Source organism: Cryptomeria japonica, unplaced genomic scaffold (genome assembly GCF_030272615.1).
Source record: "Cryptomeria japonica unplaced genomic scaffold, Sugi_1.0 HiC_scaffold_43, whole genome shotgun sequence".
In the NCBI taxonomy this organism is placed as follows: domain Eukaryota; kingdom Viridiplantae; phylum Streptophyta; class Pinopsida; order Cupressales; family Cupressaceae; genus Cryptomeria; species Cryptomeria japonica.
Window position 1 is genome coordinate 440,001 of NW_026728865.1, and position 6,399 is coordinate 446,399.

The 6,399-nt window shown below is 63.3% G+C and overlaps 1 non-coding gene across 1 annotated transcript; it reads right to left on the minus strand.

The window, feature by feature from the left end:
- Positions 1-4,505: 4,505 nt before the first annotated feature.
- On the minus strand, positions 4,506-4,624 carry LOC131862500 (5S ribosomal RNA). The gene has a single exon (XR_009361514.1). It is a non-coding gene; the product is annotated as a 5S ribosomal RNA (ribosomal RNA).
- Between the last annotated feature and the right edge of the window lie 1,775 nt (positions 4,625-6,399).

The following is a 6,399-nucleotide window of genomic DNA, read 5'->3' on the forward strand; positions in this document are numbered from 1 at the left end:
CCTCGAGCCACCTTTCCGTCCGAGAGTTTAGTGAGGCTTTTTACCGTTGCAGCTCCCCATGTCCGAACTGGGGATTTCTGGGTAGGGGCTTCGGGTGCGCATTACATTTTTGCCCAAGCGTCCAGTGGGGTTTCTGGTGCGCTCCGAAGTGGGGTTATTGGAGCGCATCAAAGGTGCGCAATGCTGGTGCGAACCCGGGAGCGCTCCGATGTGTGCTCCAAGGTGCGGCGTGCACGAAGTCCGAGCCCGGTTTGCCCCGGGTGCGCACCTCGCGTGCACCTTCGCCGGGGTGAGCACCTTGGTGTGCAGACCTTGGTTGGGTTGCGCGCCCTGGTGCGCACCAAGGAGCGCTCTGAAGTGTGCTCCAAGGTGCGGCGTGCACGAAGTCGGAGCCCGGTTTGCCCCGGGTGTGCACCTCGGGTGCGCACCTCGCGTGCACCTTCGCTGCGGTGGGCACCTTGGCTGGGTTGCGCGCCTTGGTGGGCACCATGCAGTGCACGAAGTCGGAGCCCGGATTGCCCCGGGCGCGCACCTCCGCCAGGGTGGGCACCTTGGTGCGCACAACTTGCCTGGGCTGCGCACCAGGAAGGGCTCAAGATGGCACCCGCGTTCCGTTTTTTTCACTATCTTTCAGAACGGAAATTTTAAAATCTCGTTTTTTTTTGCCTTTTCTGGAAATTAGTGAAGGCAGCGCATCAAAGGTGCGCAACGCTGGTGCGAACCTGGGAGCGCTCCGATGTGTGCTCCAAGGTGCGGCGTGCACGAAGTCGGACCCCGGTTTGCCCCGGGTGCGCACCTCGCGTGCACCTTGGTGCGCACACCTTGGCTGGGTTGCGCGCCCTGGTGGGCACCATGGTGCGCACCAAGGAGCGCTCCGAAGTGTGCTCCAAGGTGCGGCGTGCACGAAGTCGGAGCCCGGTTTGCCCCGGGTGCGCACCTCGCGTGCACCTTCGCCGCGGTGGGCACCATGGCGTGCACGAAGTCGGAGCCCGGTTTGCCCCGGGTGCGCACCTCGCGTGCACCTTCGCCGGGGTGGGCACCTTGGTGTGCAGACCTTGGCTGGGTTGCGCGCCCTGGTGGGCACCATGGTGCGCACCAAGGAGCGCTCCGAAGTGTGCTCCAAGGTGCGGCCTGCACGAAGTCGGAGCCCGGTTTGCCCCGGGTGTGCACCTCGGGTGGGCACCTTGGTGCGCATGCCTTGCCTGGGCTGCGCACCAGGGCGGGCTCAAGATGGCACCCGCGTTCCTTTTTTTTCACTATCTTTCAAAACGGAAATTTTAAAATCTCATTTTTTTTTGCCTTTTTCTGGAAATTAGTGAAGGCAGCGCATCAAAGGTGCGCACCTCGCTGCCCACCACGGTGCGCAACGCCGGTGGGCACCCGGGAGTGCTTCGAAGTGTGCTCCAAGGTGCTGCGTGCACGTTGTCGGAGCCCGGTTTGCCCCGGGTGCGCACCTCGCGTGCACCTTCGTCGGGGTGGGCACCTTGGCTGGGTTTGCCCCGGCTGCGCTCCGAAGCGGGGTTATTGGAGCGCCGCCTCTTTTTTTGTCGGAGCGTTTGGTGGGGTTTCTCGCATTGGCTCTTCCGAGGCCCGGTTGCCACCCTGGCGCGCACGAAGTCGGAAGTAGGGTTAATTGCCCGGGTGCGCACCTTTGCCAGGGTGGGCACCTTACCTGGGCTGCGCACCAGGGCGGGCTCAAGATGGCACGCGCGTTCCGTTTTTTTCACTATCTTTCAAAACGGAAATTTTAAAATCTCCTTTTTTTTTTGCCTTTTCTGGAAATTAGTGAAGGCAGCGCATCAAAGGTGCGCACCTCGCTGCCCACCTTGGTGTGCTCTGAGGTGCGCACCCGGGAGCGCTACGAAGTGTGCTCCAAGGTGCGGCGTGCACGTTGTCGGAGCCCGGTTTGCCCCGGGTGCGCACCTCGCCTGCACCTTGGCCGGGGTGGGCACCTTGGCTGGGTTTGCCCAGGGTGCGCTCCGAAGCGGGGTTACTGGAGCGCCCCCTCTTTTTTTGTCAGAGCGTTTGGTGGGGTTTCTCGCATTGGCTCTTCCCAGGCCCGGTTGTTGGGTGCGCTCCCACCCTGGCGCGCGCGAAGTTGGAAGTTGGGTTAATTGCCCGGGCGCGCACCTTCGCCAGGGTGGGCACCTTGGTGCGCACACCTTGGCTGGGCTGCGCACCAGGGCGGGCTCAAGATGGCACCAGCATTCCCTTTTTCTCACTATCTTTCAAAACGGAAATTTTAAAATCTCATTTTTTTTTTGCCTTTTATGGAAATTAGTGAAGGCATCGCATCAAAGGTGCGCACCTCGCTGCCCACCTTGGTGTGCTCCGAGGTGCCCACCACGGTGCGCAACGCCGGTGCGAACCCGGGAGCGCCCCGATGTGTGCTCCAAGGTGCGGCGTGCACGAAGTCGGACCCCGGTTTGCCCCGGGTGCGCACCTCGCGTGCACCTTGGTGCGCACACCTTGGCTGGGTTGCGCGGCCTGGTGGGCACCATGGTGCGCACCAAGGAGCGCTCCGAAGTGTGCTCCAAGGTGCGGCGTGCACGAAGTCGGAGCCCGGTTTGCCCCGGGTACGCACCTCGCGTGCACCTTCGCCGGGGTGGGCACCTCGGCTGGGTTGCGCGCCCTGGTGCGCACCAAGGAGCGCTCCGAAGTGTGCTCCAAGGTGCGGCGTGCACGAAGTCGGAGCCCGGTTTGCCCCGGGTGCGCACCTTCGCCGCGGTGCGCACCATGGCGTGCACGAAGTCGGAGCCCGGTTTGCCCCGGGTGCGCACCTCGCGTGCACCTTCGGCGGGGTTGCGCGCCCTGGTGGGCACCATGGTGCGCACCAAGGAGCGCTCCGAAGTGTGCTCCAAGGTGCGGCGTGCACGAAGTCGGAGCCCGGTTTGCCCCGGGTGCGCACCTCGCGTGCACCTTCGGCGGGGTTGCGCGCCCTGGTGGGCACCATGGTGCGCACCAAGGAGCGCTCCGAAGTGTGCTCCAAGGTTCGGCGTGCACGAAGTCGGAGCCCGGTTTGCCCCGGGTGCGCACCTCGCGTGCACCTTCGCCGCGGTGGGCACCATGGCGTGCACGAAGTCGGAGCCCGGTTTGCCCCGGGTGCGCACCTCGCGTGCACCTTCGCCGGGGTGGGCACCTCGGCTGGGTTGCGCGCCCTGGTGCGCACCAAGGAGCGCTCCGAAGTGTGCTCCAAGGTGCGGCGTGCACGAAGTCGGAGCCCGGTTTGCCCCGGGTGCGCACCTCGCGTGCACCTTCGCCAGGGTGGGCACCTCGGTGCGCACACCTTCTCAATGTTTTCTTGCCTTTTCTGGAAATTGGTGAAGGCAGCGCATCAAAGGTGCGCACCTCGGTGTGCTCCGAGGTGCGAACCCGAGAGCGCTCCGAGGTGCCCACGAAGTCGAAAGTCGGGTTAATTGCATTGTTTTCCCCGGGTGCGCTCCGAGGTGCGCAACATCGGCGCGCACCAAGGAGGGCTCCGAAGTGTGCTCCAAGGTGCGCACGATGGCGTGCACCTCTGGTGCGCACGATTCGGAGCTCGGTTTGACCGGGGTGCGCACACCTTGGCTGGGTTGCGCACCTTTTGTGCGCTCCAAGGTGCGCACGAAGTCGGAGCTCGGTTTGCCCCGGGTGCGCACCTTCGCCAGGGTGCGCACCTTGATGCGCACGCCTTGGCTGGGCTGCGCACCTTGGTGGGCGCCATGGTGCGCACCTTTCGTGCGCTCCAAGGTGCGCACGAAGTCGGAGCTCGGTTTGCCCCGGGTGCGCACCTTGGTGGGCGCCATGGTGCACTCCGAGGTGCCCAAGATTGGTGCGCACCAAGGAGCGCTCCGAAGTGCGCTCCAAGGTGCGCGCGAAGTCGAAAGTTGGGTTAATTGTCCGGTTTGCCTCGGGTGCGCACCTTGCGTGCACCTTCGCCAGGGTGGGCGCCTTGGTGCGCACACCTTGGCTGGGCTGCGCACACCTTGGCACCCGCGTTTCCTTCATTTTAAATTTTTTTTTTTTACAATCTCTCAAGTGGGAAATTCTATAATCTCAACTTTTTTTGCCTTTTCAGGAAACTTTTGAATGGAGCGCATCATTGGTGCGCTCCGAAGTGTGCTCCAAAGCTCTCTCCAGCTGCGTGCACCTGCCCCGGCCGCGCACCCGGCCCCGCCCAGCTTCGCTCACCTGTCCCGGGCGTCTGGTGCGGAACCTTAGAGTAAGAAACATCACCGTGCACCTTGGCCAACGTGCGCGACTCGACCGAGCGCGCACTGGCCGAGGTGCACACCGATTTCACCTGGGTGCGCGCGCAGCACCTCGGGCGCACCGGGGTGCGCGCACAACGCCCGGGTTGCACCGTGGCCTGTGTGCTCGGGGTGCCTCGGGTGCGCGCTCGGTGTCGCCCCCGCGCGCGCGGTAGTGCGGGCAGCGCACCCCGGCCCGGCCCGGCCCCGACGAGAACGCAAACGGGCAAAAGGTTTATTCAAATAGCATTGCGACGCCCGGCGAAAAACTAAAAAAGGGTGCAACACCGGGACTTCCCGGGAGGTCACCCATCCCAGTACTACTCCGGCCCAAGCGCGCTTAACTGCGGAGTTCTGATGGGATCCGGTGCACTAATGCTGGTATGATCGCACCCGTTATGAGCTTGTCGCAGTGTGTACTTAGCAAACCGCGACCCACGTGCGAATCCACCCCGGCCACCCACCCCCGTCGAGGTGCACACCCTCCCTCGCGAAGTGCGCCCCGTTCGCCAAGTGTGAGCCCTGCCCGGGTGCGCGCACCTTGCTAGGGCGTCGGGTGTGCACCCGGCCCGGCCTACGTGCGTGCACCTGGAGGGGGCGTCGTGTGCGTGCAGTGTCCCGTCTGCAACGCGGTGCCCACACACCACCTCGGGCGCAACGACCTGCGCTCACATGTGGGCCGAGTGCACCTTGGTGCATGTTCGGGGCGCCTCGGGTGCACGCTCGATCTTGCCCCGGTGCACCAAGGCGCTCGGTTTGCCCCGGGTGCGCACTTGGTGCAAGGTGGGCACCCAAAATAGGGATCAAGCACCAAAACACAAGTTTCGGGATGCAAAATGGGACCCAAGGACCACAAATGCGTTCCAAGACCCATGATGGGTCCACGAGAACAAAAATGTGTTCCGAGACTTAATAAACAAATATTGGGTTTTAGGAGAAGAAACATGCTCTGATGCCCAAAACGAGAATCGACCCCGAAAAGGCCACAGGCCAAAAGTGGGATGCGAGACAAAAAAAAATGGGACCCGAGGACCAAAATTGGGTTCCCAGGTCGAAGACAGGGCAACCGGACAAGAAACGACCTCTAAGGCTCGAAATGAGTCCCGACGACTAAAACTTGACAAGAAGCACCCATCAGGCACCCAACTCGACACCCATGGGATGCCGACCCACCCGGGCTTCCACCTAGCACACCTTGGCACCCACCCACCCTCGCACCCAACCTCGCACCCAACTTAGCACCTTTGAACCCACATTGGCACTCACCCTGACCCTGGCACCTTGGAACCCACATTGGCACTCACCTTGACCCTGGCACCCACCTTTGCACTCACCTTGGGACCCACCCTGGCTCCCACCTCGGCACCCACCCAGACACCCACCTTGGTTCCTTGGCACCCACCTTGGATCCTTGGCACCCACCCCGACACCCACCTTGGCACGCAACTTGGCTACTTGCCACCCACCTTGGCTCCTTGACGCCCACCCCGACAACCACCCCGTGACCTACCCTGGCTAGGGTTGGTGCACACCCACCCTGGTGCCCACCTTGGCACCCACCCTATGACCCACCTTGGCACGCACCTTAGTACCCACCCCGTTACCCACCCTAGGACCCACCCCGTGACCCACCTTGGCCAGGGTGGGTGCACCCACCCTGGTGCCCACCTTGGCACCCACCCATCCTAGCACCCAGCCTGTGACCGGGCTTGGAACCCAACCTTGCACCCGCACCCGTCTTGGCCAGTGTGGGTGCGCACCCATCCTGGCACCCACGTTGTGACACACCCTTTAACCCACGCACCCTAGCACCCACGTTGGCACCCACCTTGGAACCCAACCTAGCAACTTGGCACCCACCCCGTGACCCACCTTGGCATCCACCATAGCAGTCGCCGACTTGGCACCCACCTCGGCACCCACCTTGACACTTGTGGACCCACCTTGCCACTCACCCTAGCATCGACCCATCCTAGCACCCACCCTGGCACCTTTGCACCCTAGCACTCACCCATCCTAGCACCTAACCTGTGACCCACCTTGACACTCACCCTCGCACCCACCTTGGAACCCAACCTAGCACCCACCCACCCTGACACCAACCCTAGCACCTACCCACCCTTGCACCCACCCTGTGACCCATCTTGGCACCCACCCATCCTACCACTCA